The 16,999-nt window shown below is 47.6% G+C and overlaps 1 protein-coding gene across 3 annotated transcripts in view; it reads right to left on the bottom strand.

Moving 5' to 3' along the window:
- Tbl1x (transducin beta like 1 X-linked) overlaps nucleotides 1-16,999 on the bottom strand; it is a 210,516-nt gene that overhangs the window by 126,616 nt on the left and 66,901 nt on the right. The gene's annotated exons all lie outside the window — the stretch shown is intronic.

Genomic DNA, 16,999 nt, shown 5'->3' with positions numbered 1-16,999 from the left:
AACAATAAATTGAGAGCTACCAAAAGCAGCATCCTGATGCCTACCGGGTTTGTGCTTCAAGGAATTTCACATGAAACAAGACCCAAAACCCTTCGGGGCTTCAGGTTTGCCAGAGAGCTTATTTTTGTGAGTGATTTCAGCGTAACTCTTGAGTAAGTGTTTTCTTACCTTGCTGACACATTTCACGGTTTTGGCAAAACAGGATGAAAATGGTTTGCACATGACAGAGGCATGGGCGTGTGCTTCTTTTATGATAATGATTATCAATATCATCCATTTGGCAAGCTGTCTCAGCTTCCTTAGGATGATAAATGCTACCACAACTCCCACGAGCACGATCTTTACAAGAAACAATGCTTCAATTCCGTTATGCCAAGAGCCTTCCGCCTGCCAAAGCCGCCCCTGCATCTTGTCACAGCCGACCCATTTGTGCACGGGCACAGGGAGACACTTGTTTCCTGGCAGCTTCTAGTTCTACTTCACACCATCAACAGAGCCCTGTTTCAACTTGCCATCTCTCAGTCCCTTCTGCTTGCTCCCTCTGTCCCCTTCTGCCCGCTCGGGCTCAGCACATTTGGATTTCCAATCCCAACACCCAGGCGTGTGTGCATTACCAATAAGGGCACTGACAACCTGGACTTCTTCCACAGCAGCACCCGTCCCAGGGCAGCGCCTTAGGGTTCGGGGTGGCTAGGGGAAGTCACTGGTTAGCGCTTTGAAGAATTTCATCATAGCTCTTAAGACATGAAAGTTTCTTTGTGATTATCCAATTAATTGTTTGTCTCATCAGATGTTGCCAAGCATATCTGGCAAAGAAGAAAACTTCTAAAGATGTTTCCTAAATATTTTGGAGCATTAAATAAACCTGGAAGTGCCCAGGACACACAGTGCAGGTAAGCTACCCCTGTGGCTGGGCCCACAGCACTGCTGATGGAAAGGAACATGCATAGACTGAGGCCAGGTTTCCCTAAATTCAATCTGAGAGCACATGAGTTTTCCGATTCTTCCCTTCAAAATAAAGCAATTAGGCCAAAGCACAAAAGTCCAACTGCATTGTCTTATACTTCCTGTGAACTGGAGGGGACAGCTGGAGAGGTGGTGTGGCAGCTGTCTGGTGCCTGGCTGCTGGCTCACAACACAGCACTACCAAGCTTTGGGCCTGCGTGGGGCACCGACCTCTTGTGCAAACCCCAAGTCTTCACTTGCAAAGTGGGATCTGCAGCTTGTGTGCCTCTTGTCTCGGGCCTTGCAGCCTCGAGAGTAGAGTAGAAAGCAGTTTCCCTACCGCAACGCATCTGGGTTGATCTGGTGCGGTGCCCGGGGAGCCGCATGAGATGCCAGCAGCACCCCGCTACCTTCTGTGTGCTGAGTGTCCCTCACAGGCGCACGGGTTGGCCGTGTCCCCAGCGAGGACCTCTTAAGAGGCAGTGGGGCTTCGACGCATGAGGCCCCTCGGGAAGGCTTCCGGCCGCTGGGGACGTGTCTAAAGGCGGACCTGGAGCCCTGGGTGCCATCTTTCCGTGAGGTATACAGCTCACTCCAGCACACGCGGCCACAACATGATGGCTGCTCAACATGGACCCGAGATCACAGGCCAAGCAGCCATGTGGTGACAACTCTGATGCCGTGTGCCAAGAGACCTCCTCTCTCCGGAAGTAGACTGTCTTGGGCATTTGTGAGACTCGTGGGAGCGAACACATACACTGCCCCATCACAACTGCCCTAAACATCTCCAAACGCCATCTGATGTCTGCTGGGGTAGGAGAGAAACAGGAAAGTGCTGCTTTTGAGAGCCACCTTCTGAACGGAGTAGGTACCACCCAGGGTTCTGGACACTTTCAAAAATAAAGCCCAGGTTACCCCAGCTCTCGGCCCAGCTCAGTGTAGACTCCGTTCTCATCCATCCAAGAGAGACTGCTATCTACTCTGTCCAACAAAGGGGCCCCTGGCCACATCTAAGAAAAATTAAAAATTGAGCTGAGCATGGTGCCACACACCTGTCATCCCAGCACTTGGTAGGCTGAGGCAGGAGGATCACCTGGAGTTCAAGGCCAGCCTATACTATTCAGCAAGACCCTGTTTTGAAAAACAAAAGACTTCAAAATTCAGCCCCTCGATCACACTAGCCACAGGGCAGGTGTTTTCCAAAGGAAAGCAAGGATACAGAATAGCTCCATCCTCCCAGGGCAATCCGGAGGTACTGTTTTGTAGCAGCCAAGAGCTTCCTTCTGGTTCCAAGGCCCACCAGATTTCTCCAAGCTTATAATTTAAGAAACTATAATAATAATAATAATAAAACAGGAAGTCAAGTACTGCAATGTAGCTCAGTGGTAGAGCCCTTGCCTGGTACATGTGAGGCCCAGGGTTCAATCCCTAGCACTGTTTAAAAAAAAAAAAAAGGAAGTCAAGAGTGAAGGTTGTTTGCCCAAAATTTGCATGCAATTAGTGAAAAATTAAGTATAAGCACTGAAAATAATAAGAAGTGTAAAGTGGTGGTTAGGGGGAAGGGAAGAGGGCTGACTCCATGTGAACTACTCATCGGAGCACAAATCCAGACCTGTAAACGTGACCTGTTCCATCTCATCATGTAATTCAGTCTTTCCCTGTGGTATGATTCCAGCCCTGCTCTTTCTCTTCCCATGTAGGTCTGCCCGTGAGCTTGTTCCTAGATGGCGCTTCATTTCACAACAGCCGTGGGCCAAACTACAGAGCCACCCAGACCCAGTGTGATTCCAAAACCACACAGAGCACATTTCTGTGCGTGTCTTTATTCTGACCTACATAACGTACCCTCTACTGCACAGCTAAGCACCTTCTAAAACCAACCCATTACCTTCTAACCATGAAAGAACAGAAGATTGAAACATATTTAAAATTATCATCTTCTCAAAATCCTTAACTTAAAAATGTGCATCTACGTTTTCTGAGACAGGGTCTCGCTCTGTAGTTCAGGCTGGCTTCAAACTTTCAGAGATCTTTGTGCATCAGCCTCCTGAGTGCTGGGATTACAGGCATCTACCCTCATAACCAACTGAAAAAATGCACTTTGATCTTAAAAACCCTCTTATAGTATCTCAACACCTAAAAGTTGTTTGGGTTCACTGATCAGTATTAATTTTTGTTATATCAATTTTTAGAAAGATTATCCCACTTCATTTAAAGGCAGAATATGTTCGTAGTGGCAATAGACATTTTTCAGATTGGCTTAGAACAAAATTCATAAACAGTGGTCTAAAAGAATGACAGCTGAGGGGTTTCCACATAATTTTAATGTTTATTTGAATGTAACATATACATTAACTTCCCGTTTCCCTATGTTCCAACTAGCATAGAACCAGATAATCTGTTCTGATCTACACCAAACGGTAGATCCCGTAGTGCACAGTTCTGTTTATATGCAGTGTCCAGAGCAAGGAGGTCTGCAGAGGCAGGAACCAGGCTGGCGATTGCTCTGGGCTGGGATGGGCAGGGAGGAGAGGAGTGGAGAGTGGGTGCTGCTGGGGGTGGGGTTTCTTTTGGGGGTGCTGGAAGCATCTGCACATTAGGCAGGCCATGGCGATGGCGGCACGTGGACATGCTAAAAGCCACTGGCTGGGCGGTTTCATGGGGGACTGCGTGGTATGTGAATTCTACCCAATTTATGCAGCCATTTAAACAATGCTCCCACGAAGCTGGCTCCACCCACACAGCACTGGGCACAAATCGTTGAACTGATGCTCCCTCGTGTCTCCCCTGCATTCAGGACAATGAAGTCAGGATTGGTCCACCCTGGGGAACGGAAGGGCTAGGAGCCACTGCATTGTTCCCAGGGTCTCAAGCAGGTCATGAAGGGTGACAACTCATAGCACTTCCAAGCTGCTCTGCACTCAGCCCAGAAAGCTTCCTCCGGTGGGCCAGTTCTGGGCAGATGGAAGCGCAGTGCGCAAGTCACCTTCGCTCTTCCGACAGAGTCTCTCCCAGCAAAGGTGTGGGAGGCAAACCCGCAATCACAGCTTCCTCTGCCCAGGCGTTCACCGGGCAGATTCTGTGCTCTACTCTGGCTTCCCAGCTGGAATCGCCAGAAAATCTGGGATTTTCCAACATTCATCAATTTAGCTGCCATTCTCCAAACCTGCTGTGGCCCAATACACCTGCTACCTGCCGCATGTACCATGCACCTTCCCAGCAAGCTGCAGTGCCCACATTGAATGCTACAGGTAGTGCTGAATAAGATGCCCAGGAGGGTGGGCAGCCTCCATATCCGAGTCTCCTCTGTCCCCTGCCTGGCTGCGCCAAGGGAGTGAGCTTGGGGGCAGAGAGGCTATCTGCAGCCCCCTGAGACTCCTGAGGACTTGCCGGGATTCCTGGGGCGTGGAGTGCCCCAGCCTGGTCACACGCATTGCTCCAACTGTCTGTCACCCACGAAGAAAGCATCTGACCTCTGGTTCTTTCCTCAGAGGGAGGCCAGCTCAACTCTGCAAACCCCAGCATCAGCACCAAACCAGAGAAGACCCGTGGCAGAGAACACCCGACACCTCGATCTGTGCCCTGGCCAACTAGGTCGCACCAGGCCTCACTCGCCTCGGTCCTGAGTACTTTATGCACGGTTCAACCACGCACCACAGCTGCAGCGCTCGGAGGTTTCCAGAGCCATAAATCCATCTGTTCCCTGCTTATCAGAATTTCGTACAAGATTAATATTCTGCCGCCACTCGGTGACAAAGACAAATAGCCACCGAGTTCAAAACAATGACAGTTCCTGTAAATAAACACTGCACAAAGAACCGAGTTGAAAGGTGATGTATACAGCTGAAATCTGGTGTTTGGGAGAAACATCTATTTTGCAAACCAGCCACTATGCGGTCACACATGGAACAAAAAATGTCTTTAAAGTGGATGTAAAAAAATCTAAAGGTCAGTGAACACCTTCCCTTCATCACTGTCAAATACTCTGCCTCTAAAGGAGGTTTTTAGGCAAAAACTATGAAAGCACCCCATAATGCAATTAATTTAAAAAGAAACTGTAAATTAATACTCTAGTTGTACTGAAAGTTAATGGGCAATGTAAAATAAAGATTAAATGCACCCTAGGGCATAAGCAGAAAGTCGAGCTGTGCAAGCTCGCCTTACAAATGCATGCCTCTCTTCAGGTCTACAAAATGCAAGGTTTGGTTAGAAATGGCAGAAAGGAGGATGTGCACGTTAAAGGACTTAACATGCAAACTGCAAGAGAACATCAATTGCTACAGATAATATCGACCTTGTGACTGGTTTTTCATTATTTCAACCAGCTCCATACTTGCTCCCCACATATTCTACATCCTCAACCCAGAGCCAAATGAAGGTAAACCCAGCAGATTACATCCCCGGGCTGCTCCTGCCTCGGGCCGGAAGGCAGGTACTGGTTGATAAAAGAGTGATGAGTCGAGGTCATTCTGCCATCCTACTCTGCACCAAAACACAGAGAAATCCCTTTTGATTGTCCCATGTAAATGCCGTTATGAGAAAGTCTGAGCCAAAAGGTACTGCTGGCTGATAAACCGCAGTTCCTTGGGGACTGAGTTATGTGCTAACACTGGCTCTAAGTCAAGTCCAAATATAGAGCAGGGATTCTGGCAGCTGCACTTTAAGTGACAGACACCACATTTCAGAATAATCAAGAATCCTTTCAAATTAAGATAAAAATTCATCATGCTGATCCCAGAGCGTCCCCAAAGTTTATACACATGGAGTGGAAGTTTATACTTTTGCAGCAAAGTAAAGTCACACGGGATGGAAAGAGTGGAGTCCATTGTGTGACGGAATGAGAACAGGCAGGGGCCTGTCATGGTCCTCGTTCCAGAGGGTCATGGCCAAAAGCTCCAAGGGCGAGGGGTGGTGGTGGCGTTGGCAGGAGAGGATCTCAGTGGGAGAGGCCATGACGGGAAGTGGACTGCTGCATTCTGGAACCTTCTGGAACATTCTGGAGTGCTCTGCACACTTCCACAGCAGCTTTTAGTGTTTCTTCTACTGCTCTTTGTGACGGAAGCTGAAGAGAACGGAAAGGAAGAAGGACCCGATCTCAGACAGCAGTTCCGGCAACAGCAGAGTCCTGAGGAAAGGGGCCTTGCTCTGGACTTTTCTGTGGTGGTACCACGCCACCGCACACCACCTGGAGTTGCTTTCCACGTCCACAGAGTAGTCACATGCCAGACATCAAGGATCCAACTTTGGAATCTTTCCTCCTACAAACGATCCAATTAAAATGGGCAACAGTGACGCCAGCCCTCAGAGGAGATCAGGAGGAGAATTATGAGGTGAGGCCAGCCTGGGGGACTCACCGAGAGGCTGTCTCAAAAACCAAAGAAGGGCTGGATGTAGCTCAGTGTGCAGGCCCTGGGTCCAGGCCCCAGGAGGAGAGGAGAAGGCTGGATCTGAGGTGGTTAATCTTGACTGTCAGCCTGACTGGACTGAGACACACATAGCGACTTAGTAAAGCACATTCCTGGGCATGCTTGCGAGGATGCTTCCAGAAGTGGCTGGCGGGTGGGGCAGCAGGCTGGGGGTCGGGGGAGGCCTGCCCAGAGTGAGGGGGCACCATCTAGTAAGGTGAGAGCCAGGATGGAAGGAAAATGGAAGGAGGAGGGAGTCCACCAGCACGTGCAAGCTCCGTTCTTAGGTGGCAGCATCTTTAGCTGCTGCCATGGCCAGTGGACCACAGACTCCAGCTCCTGCCTTTCCACGGGGCTCACACCAGCAACTCCAGGGAGCTTCCAGGCCTCCAGCTTCAGCCAGGGGCCTGGAGTTTGAGGCTTCCGGCCTCCTGCACCGAGCCGCGCCTGGGTTCTCTGGCTCTCCGGACCCCAGGCAGTGCTTTCCAGCCTCCGATCCTGTACGCCAGTCTAATGAACCCGCTTCATAATTACATACACATCCTATCGGTTCTGTTCTTCTAGAGGCCCCTAACACCGAGGGCGAAAACTGTCTCAGGGTGTAACAATGGGCAACTATGGCTTAACTGTGCAACTGTGCTTGCTGAGAAAGATACACTGTAACTACAGTCACTACTGTAACACAAGCTCACTAGAGCAAAGTGATCTGAGAGAGCCCTGTCAAACCTCCTGCTCCCCCCTTCACTGCCCCATTGCTTGCGTAATTATGTTTAGATTGATGGCTGTTTCCCCAGGGATTATGGCTGCTGTTTCCCCTCCCATAGAAACAGAAAGGTATAAAAATGAGAGTAAACCTGTTTGACACTTTCGAGGTGATTTGAGTCCCTTGAAGCCGCCAGAAATAAAGCTCATTTTTGCTCCTACTCATGTGGTGGTGGTCTACTCGGAGACCCCCAAGTGGTCCACGCTTCCACACAAGAACTAAACAGACATTTTCAAAAGACATAGAGATGGCCAACGAGTACATGGAAAAATGCTCAAGATCGCCAATCGGCGGGGAAATACAGATGAAACGTACCAGGAGGTATCACCACAATCCGGAAAGAAGGGCAATATCAAACAAACTAAAGCAGTGTGGCACAGACACACGATGGAGTGCTTCTCAGCCACAGAGAACGGAATCCCGTCTTGAGGGGCAATGGGGACAGAACCCGCGGTCGTTATGGGAAAGAAGAAACCCCAGGTGCAGAAGGACAAGGACGGAGCGACCACGCCTTCTGGAACCTGAGAGAGCTGACCTCAGGGAGGTTGGGAGAAGAGCACTTCCCGAAGGGTGAGGGGCCAGGGAAAGGAGAGCTGGGGCAGGCTGATCCGAGGACACTGAGTCACACACAGTCAGGGAGGAGCAAAAGCTCTGGGTGCTCCTGCACTCCAGGGTGGCTGACATGACAGAAACACACTGCACTTCTCAGAGCTGGGAGGAAGGAATTTCACCATGAAGAAATGAGGAAATAAATGCTTAACTTGATTGGAATATTATCCAATGTATGCACGTATCTAAACGTTGCACGGTGTCCCCTTACTGTGATTCATACACATAACTTTCATGTTTTGTGTGTCAGTTAAAAATAAAATAATTTAAAAATTCTTTGTGAACAACGCAAGTGCTCATCAATGGATATATGGATAAAACAAAATGTGGTCTAGACACACAATCGAATACTACTCGGCCTCTAAAAAGACAGAAATCCTGTCACACATTAAACATGGATGGACTTTGAGGATGTTATGCTAAGAGAGATGAGCCAGTCACAAAAGGGCAGATAAATGGATCCCACTTATAGTTGCTCCTGGGGTAGTCAAACTCAGAGAGACAGAACGTGGTGGGCGCAGGTCTGGGGAGAGGCGGAAAACGGGGACTTAAGTGTTCAGTGGGGGCAGTTTCAGTTTCAGAAGATGAAAGTTCTGGGTTCCATCCTCAGCACAAGAGGAAAAAAAAGGAAGGGAGGGAGGGAGAGATGATCATGCTCAAGAGGAATGGTACAGATAGCTGCACAACAATGTGAATGCACTTAATACCACTGAACTGTACCCTGAGATATTTTTATTTTTTGGTACCGGGGATCGAACTCAGGTCCCTGCGCTTGCGCAGCAGGCAGCGAAACCACTGAGCTAAATCGCCGGCCCTTGAACTGTACCCTTAGAAACAGATAAGATGGTTAAGTTTTAAGCTGAGCAGGAAGATGACAAGTTCAAGGCCAGCCTGGAGTACACACAGTGAGGCTCTGGCTTAAAAAAAAAGCTAAGTTTTATGTTACACATATGTTATCACAGTTCAAAATAACAATTCTTTGTAACTGATTTAGGTAAAGGCCACCTCTTTCTTGAGGAGCTATTTTCACATTGGGAGTTCCATTAAAAATTACTAATTGTTCATGTGGATGGGAAATTTGGAAAAATTCTTTAATTATCCTAAGCCATTAGTTTCAGGACTACTGGCTGTGGAAAATGTCAAATTATGCAGACTATTTTTCTTTTAAACAGACTATAAATGACATGGACCAGTATCTATGATATATGATCATATTGTCAAAATATATTTCTTAATACAAAGGAAAACACACTTTAGGTCTATAAAACCTATATAGAATGAATCGGATCCTCCCAAATCCACAGGTGGAAGCCCTAGGCCCATGATGGCAAACCTTTCAGAGGCTGCGTGCTCAGACTGCAACCCAAAACTCACCTATTTATCATCACAAAGTGCCAACACTGCAATTAAATCTGATGCTGAAGTTTTAGTTTAGAAAAAGCAACATGGCAACTTGGCTCCGTATGCCTGCTGGGGCACATGGCTCGCCCCACTGCCCTAGGCCCTGCTGTGACTACCTGGATTCAGGGCTGGAAGAGAACCAATTAAGGCTAAATGAGGCCACAGGGCTGAAGCCTCCACCTGAAGGACCGGTGGCCTTCTAAGAAGAGGAGGAGTCAAAGTCCATCCTCCCTGTCTCCACACGCAGGCAAAAGGAAAGGCCGTGTGAGGACACAGCAAGAAGACAGCCAGGGAAAAAGAGCTGACCAGAAAAATGACATTTTCTGGCACACTGCTCTTGAACAACTGGCCTCCAGAAATGTGAGAAAAGAAGTAGCTATTGTTTAGGCCTCCCGGCCTCTGCTATTTTGTTTTGTTACCACAGGCTGAGTACACTAATACAATCTCCCCATTGTTTCCCAAACTTACAGTTGTGTGGAGCATAAGAGTCCTGTTGGGGGTGAAAGTAAATACGAATTCCTCACCATTGTGTGGCTCTGGAAGAGGACAGGGCAATGTTTTATACGTGCAATGCTTTGGGCCTCGACACTACTGCCAGGGGGGTGGGGCCGGTCTGTGGCTCAGGATTCTGGGATTAAAGGATGCCAAGTGGCACCCTGACCTCTACTTGCCAGCACCAGTGGCAACCCGACCCCCGCTGGGACAATCAAATGTCTCCAAACACTGTCAAACACCCCAAGGAGAGAAAAATTGCTCCCTGTTGAGAACCACTGTCCCATACTTAGAAAGAGGTATTTGGGAACGGCCTATTTTATACAGAAAACTGAAAGGAAACATAAAGACTAACAACATCCTTTGATTTGAAGTAAGAGCAGGAAATAGTGGAAGAGGTCACGGAAGGCTATTCCATCATTTTCGGGCCCCTTCGTGGCCATTTTACAGCCACACTCTGGAGCCATTTTCAAGGTTTAATTCTGACCGCGTAGGTTAATTTAGGTCCATTTGATCCAAACTCTGCTGGGAAGAAACCCGCTGCCGGCCTTTCCATCATCAGCTGGGAGGAGGCCACCCAGTGCACTCCTGACCTCTTGGATCTGAGAGGAACGGAAGAACATAGCGGGCTGTTTTGGAGAAAGTAGGCTTCCAGTTTACAGGGTGACACCCAAGGCATGTGTCTGTGCTCCTAGTGAAGACAAATGTCCCTAAAAAGAGAAGAACACTGAATAAATCTGGAACCACAGATTGGAAGGGAAGGAGAAAAGAGAGCAAATCTTCGGTCAAACAGCACAAAGGGCCATTGTTCCAGGGCTTATCCACCCGAATCCACACCTCTGAATCACAGGCTGGGTCCAGGGGGCCCCTTGACGGTTTGGATAACACGATCGGGTCGCCTCTCCCACCATGGTGACTGGGTCCGGAGCTTGCTGAACCTCCCTCCGCTCTGAGCGGGCAAAACCCCACACCCAGGCTGGTCTTCGACAGAGCGCACTGGCCAGCTGAGACCTAAAGGGGGCGCTGTTTTGTCTCTGTGCCCACTTCCAATTCTGGGAAGTGGGCAGGCTCCAGGCCACCTCTTCTCTCCCTGTGCAGGCCCCCTTCAAAGACGACTGTGCACTCTGATTTCAAGGATAAAAAGGAACTGATGAGAGCTGGCCACTCATCCTTGTCACTGAGACGCCAAAAAGGTCAGAAATCACAGTCAAAGGGGAGGCAACACACACACACACACACACACACACACACACAGATCACAGCCCCAAAGCAACACAGCATGTGGGGGCGGCTTGCGGACGCACACTGGCCCCTTCTCTCCAGCACACACAGCAGTCCTCGGGGGGCAGAGAGGCTCGAGCAGACAACCCACGGGCCAGGGTGAGAAGGCGAGGGAGGGTTACAGAGGCTCCAGCTCCAGTCAGACAGGGACGACGGGCTCCCGACCCCAGGGGGTGCTGAAGGCAGCCTCACTGAGACACGCCCTGCAGGAGTCCATGACTGTCACCCCGGAAAAGATGGAATTAGGGAGCTGGAGGATACAGGGGCTGACAGCAGTCGGGGTGACATGAGGGGGCTTACGGCGGTGACAGAAAGCATCTGGCCTGGATTGTGGCAGGGCTGCGTGCACCTCCACACATGGGGACACCGCCTGCCCCACTCACAGGGCCACACAGGAACAGACATCTATGGACAGTATGGAGCCAGCGCCACGTTCTGACTCTGGACAGTGCGGGGCTGCCCTGCAAGACGAGGTCCTTGCAGGGAGGTGGGAGGAGGCACGGGGACCCACCAGGCTACATGTGCAGTGTTCTGTGAGTCTAACAGGATTCCAGAATGGAAGGCTTCAAGCTGGGTGTGGTGGGAGCCTGAGGCAGGATGATCCAGTTTCAGGCCAGCCTGGGCAACACAGCAAGATCTTCTAAGAAAAATAAGGGAGCTGGGGTGTAGCTAGTGGTGGAGTGCTTGCCTAGCATGCTCATGGCCCTGGGTTCAATCCCCAATACTGCAGGGGGGAAAAGTTACTTCAGAAATAAGTGTCCGATGGATGAATGAGTAAAGACCATACAATCTATCCATAGACTGGAACAGCACACGCCTGTACAAAGCAACAATGAACTGATACAGGAGACCGTGAGGATGAACCAGGAAAACGATATGCTGAGTGGATGGTAGCAGGCACCCTTCTGAGCATGGTCCCACCCCCGTGAAATGCCCACAGGAGGCAAATCCGCAGAGTCAGGAGGTGGATGAGTGGTTGCCTGGGGTTGGGAGTGAGGAGAAGCTGCTAATGGGAATGAGTTTCTTTTTTTTTTCCCCATTAACTTTATTGGTACATTTTAGGTATAAAATACAGTTACATTCATCATTGAGATCTTATACCATTACATGAGTCTCTTCGTTATTTTTCTTCCCCTTCCCTTGCCCTCCCTTCACCCCCTCCACCCTTCCCTATTTGCAAAGACTTTGTTTCCATTTTTTCCTCTTTTCATATTTTTTCCTTTCCCTTTTTCCCCTTCCCCTACCCCTCCCAATTACCCTGCTCTTTTAGACCTTTTCTTCCTGTTACACAATATCAGTTATACATTTTTGAAATTACAATATTAAGATCTAGGAGACATTACCACAGATTTTACAGAATTTAAAAGGATATAGAAAGGATATTACAAAAATCTTTTTTGAAATAAATTTGACAACTTCTAAGAAGTAACTTAGAAGACAAGTTAATGAAACTAACGCTGGAGGAAATATAAAATTTGAATAGCACCTACTAAAGCAAGTATATTCCTAGCTTGAAAACCTACATATATGACAACAGCAGGCATGTAAACATTTTAACTGATAAATTATATCAAACAATTAAAGCAGAAAAAAGAAGGAACACTTCTCCCCTATTTTAGGAAATCAACATTGTGCTAATCCTAAAATTGGATAAAGATAATAGAAGAAAAAAGTATGAACATAGATAGAAATTTGTTTAACAAAACAAACTCTTAGAAGTCAGATCTGGCAGTAGGTAGAAAGTGGTTTTATTACAGGGATGGCAGTGTTGGTTCAGCACTGGAAGATCCACCCCCAAAAGTCATTTTAAGAGAGGAAAGGAAAAAGCCATATGATCCTGTCACTAGTTGGAGAAAAAGTATTGGAGTAAATTCTACAGCTGTTCATGGTCAAAGCTATCAGGAAACTAGAAGTAGAACAGAACCTTCTCAACAGATTAAAGACATGTACTCCATACTTCCAGGGAGAACACCTTATATAAATGGAGAAGATACAATGCTTTCTCCTTAAGGTGGGGAACGAGGGCAGATGTGCTTACTCTTTATCTGTCCATTAAACTTTGAAACATAGGTCTAAACCAAAATAGTCTGGCAATAAAATGACACAATTAGGATAGGATTGGCAAGGTAGAAGCAAACTCTTTATATGTAGATGAAATGATCATCTACAGAGAAAATACTGAGAAATCTCTAGGAGCCCCTAGAACTTGTACTTGAATTTAGCAGGATTAGAAAACACAAGGTATATACAAAAATTCAGTTCTGTGTATACTTGCTATAAATGACAAACTAGATATTGAAATTTAAAAGTTACGTAGGAGTACAAAGGACCCAGACAAGCCAAAAACAAAAACAAAAACAGTGTTGGAAGATGTTTAGCACCCAATTTTAAGACTTCTTCTAAAGCTACAATAATCAAGGCAGTGTTGGTGTAAGGAAAGACAAATAGATCATTGGAATAAAACAGAGAATCTAGAAAGAGAACCACACATATATGGTATGCTGAGTTTTGAAAGATTACTTAACATTAGCATTTTATAGAATATAAACTCAATTCTAGAGCCGAGGAAGAGACAGTGTCTTCAGCAAATGGCACTAGAACACCTGGTATCCATATATAAAAAATTAACCTCAACCCTTTTTTTCCATATATGAAAATAACTTGAAGGGATCTATGAACCTAAATAAGAAAGCCTAAAAGTATAAAACTTTAAGAAGAAATTATAAGGGAAAATATTTATGAATTCAGGGTAGGCAAGAACTACCTAGGATACAAAAAACATGATGTATAAAAAAAAATTGATAAATGAGATTCCATCAAAATTTAGAACTTTAAATGACATCATTAAAATGAAAAGTAGTCCTTAAACAGACCATATTTACAATGCATATAACCTATGAGCAGGATATATAAAGAATTCTTAGAGCTCATTAACAGACAACCCAATTAAAATGTAGACATAAGAAGATGATAAATAGCCAGTATAGCACAAGGAATGGTGTGCAATTCTAGAATCAGAAAAATACTAATCAGTACAATAATAAGATTCAATTATACACTCATTAGGGAGATGAAGTCAAAAGTTTTAAAAGACTTGTCATGACTTTTTCTTTTTGTTGGAGTCTCCCCCTTTCTGTTTAATTTGTCACACCCAATGGATTCTTTCTGCTGGGTTTCCTGGGGTTGTGATCTTCATTGCCTTTTCCTAGGATACTGTCTAAAATTTTTTGGAGGGCTGGTTTGGTATTCATGAAGTTCCTGAGGTGCTGTTTATCATGAAGGTATCTTATTTCTCCGTCACTTTTGAAAGATAGTTTTGCAGGGTACATCAATCTGGGTTGGAGGCTGTTTTCCTTTAGGGCTTGAAATACATCAGTCCAAGCTCTTCTTGCCTTGAGGGTTTGCATTGAGAAGTCTGCTGTGATTCTGATGGGCTTTCCTTTGTATGGGATTTGTTTCTTTTCTCTCAATGGTTGTAGAATTTTGTTCTTCTGTTGGATTTCTGGAATCCTAACTATTATATGCCTATGTGTACATTTTTTTTTTATCAAGGCTATTTGGAGTCCTACATGCCTCACTTATCTGTATGTCAAGTTCTTTTCCCCTCCTTGGGAAGTTTTTTGCCATCACTTCTGTGAACACTTTTTTTTATGTCATCTGCACACTCTCCTCTTTCTTCATTGACTCCAATCAGTCTTATGTTATTCTTCTTTGCATCACCTAGCAGCTGCTGGATTGATTTCTCATGTTACTTTACAATTTTAAAGCAATTTTTCTTTTCCTCCTCACTAATTGCAATTTTATCTTCTATATGTGAAATTCTATCCTCACATTGGTTCATTCTGCTGTGCAGACTTTCGATGGAGTTTTTAATCTCTTGGAAATCTGTTTGTATCTGTTTTATGGATTCCATTTGTTTCCTATGTTGGGATTCCATCATGTTCCTCAGATTCTCTATTTTTTTTATCTGTGTCTTCTCTAGATTTATTAATCACGTCTTGCACCATGAGCAAAATCTTTGCTGTTACCTTAGTAATTATTTCTGATTTCATTTTTCCCAGATCCTCTTTTGTTGCCAGTTCAGAGAGCCCAGGTGGTTGAGTATCAGAGTGTCCCATCTCATTTCCCTTTGGGGTGCTGTAGGTGATCTGGAAGCCTGTTTTCGAGGCTTATTTATGTGTCTTCTCATTTCCACAGTGGGGGGAGAGGTTGCTTCTGGAACCCAAGAGGTTCACTTTCTCTGTCCTAGGAGGTTGGGATGGCAGCGGGGTAGCTTTCTTCTGGGTGCTAGGACCAGCTCAGCTTCTCTGACCTAGGAGCTTTGGATGGTGGTAGGGGAGCTTCTTTCCCAGTGCTGGGACCAGCTGATCTTCACTGCCCTAGGAGCCTGGGATGGAGGCAGGGGAGCTTCCTTCTGGGTGCTGGGACCGGCTGAGCTTCACTGCCCAAGGAGCCTGGGATGGAGGCAGGGAGCTTCATTCTGGGTGCTGGGACCAGCTGAGCTTCACTGCCCTAGGAGCCTGGGATGGAGGCGGGGGAGATTCCTTCCGGGTGCTGGGACTAGCTCACCTTCTTGGCCCTAAGAGCCTGGGATGGGAGAGCGGGAGCTTCCTTCTGGGTGCTGGGACTGGCTGAGCTTCACTGCCCTAGGAGCCTGGGATGGAGGCAGGGGAGCTTCCTTCCGGGTCTGGGACCAGCTGAGCTTCACTGCCCTTCTTGGCCCTAGGAGCCTGGGATGGAGGCGGGGAAGCTTCCTTCCGGGTGCTGGGACTGGCTGATCTTCACTGCCCTAGGAGCCTGGGATGGAGGCGAGGAGCTTCCTTCCGGGTGCTAGGGCCTGTTCCGTTTCACTGCCTTAGGAGGGAATGAGTTTCTTTTCCGAGTGACAAAGTGGTCTAAAATCGGTGGTGGTGATACTACACAACTCCGTGAGTACATTCAAAAGCACTCAATTGTACAATTTAAATGGGTGAATTATCTGCTCTGTGAATTGCATGCATCTCAATATAGCTGCTAGAAAAAGAACAAAGCCTGCTGCAAAATGCTCTAAACCCATCTGACACTGGGGTTCTGTCTCTGATAACCTCACTACACATCACACCTGTGGAAGCTGGGCATGCAGGGAATTCACTTCACTTACTGACACCCTCGCTGTACTGGTTATTTACCCACAGGATCTCAGGGCTAGCTGGGAACTGCACAGCACACATTGCTGGGGTGGGACACCATCAAAATTCAATATTCAAAGGGTGCTACCACTTGGAGATGTATGGCAATCTGCACCATCACAAAGCCGAAAAATTGTGAAGCTGAACCATCATCAAGCCAGGGACCGTCTGCGAGAGGATTCTGACATGCTTACTAATCTTTCTTCCATCTTGGAGGCTGCAAGAATCATCTCTGGAGCTCTTTCAAACCACATGCTGCTCCCTCACCGAGGGGAGTGGCCCCAGGTGGGTGCAGGTAGACAAAGATGGCTGCACTCATGCTAGGAGCACGTGGATCAACATCCCCTTGGGGAGGTGGTAGACAGGGCCAAGCTCAAAGTCCCTGCACTTTCTTTCGTCCTTTTGCCTACATCCCTCTCCTCTTTCCACTGGGCTGCTGCGTTCCCTACTGCCCCTAAAATAATTGCTCCTGGAGCCTGGCTCATCCTGCTCATGAAGTCCCTGATGGGGCACACCTCTTCAGCACCATCAAAATCCTACCCGCTCTGCCACGAGCCGTTTCCCTGGCTGCTTGGCCTCTTGCTGAGGGCACCTGCCCCAGAATTCCCACACTTTTTGGGGCGCCCATTCCCGCCGCAGACTGGAGCGGTCCCCCTCGCACACCTCGGAGGTGCTTACTTAGAAGCATGCAGGCCCATCCCACACACCTTCGTGCACTCCACAACGGGGCACACGAAACAGGCTCGAAGAACAGGTGACCCTCGGGGGAGCCCAGTAGGGTGCTCTGGTGAGACTCCGCACAGACCCTGGCCCGAGGGCAGATGCCTCCTGCATCCTGCTCACCAGCCCGCTGCCCTGGGACAACCCAGGTTTCATGGGAAACTGGCCCATCCACACTGCCTTGTGGCTGTCACTTCCCAGCACGCCCCCGGAGA

Source organism: Heterocephalus glaber, unplaced genomic scaffold, assembly GCF_053883595.1.
Source record: "Heterocephalus glaber isolate CG9 unplaced genomic scaffold, H.glaber_assembly_v1.0 deba00001072, whole genome shotgun sequence".
Lineage (NCBI taxonomy): Eukaryota > Metazoa > Chordata > Mammalia > Rodentia > Bathyergidae > Heterocephalus > Heterocephalus glaber.
This window is presented reverse-complemented; position numbering and strand designations above follow the sequence as displayed.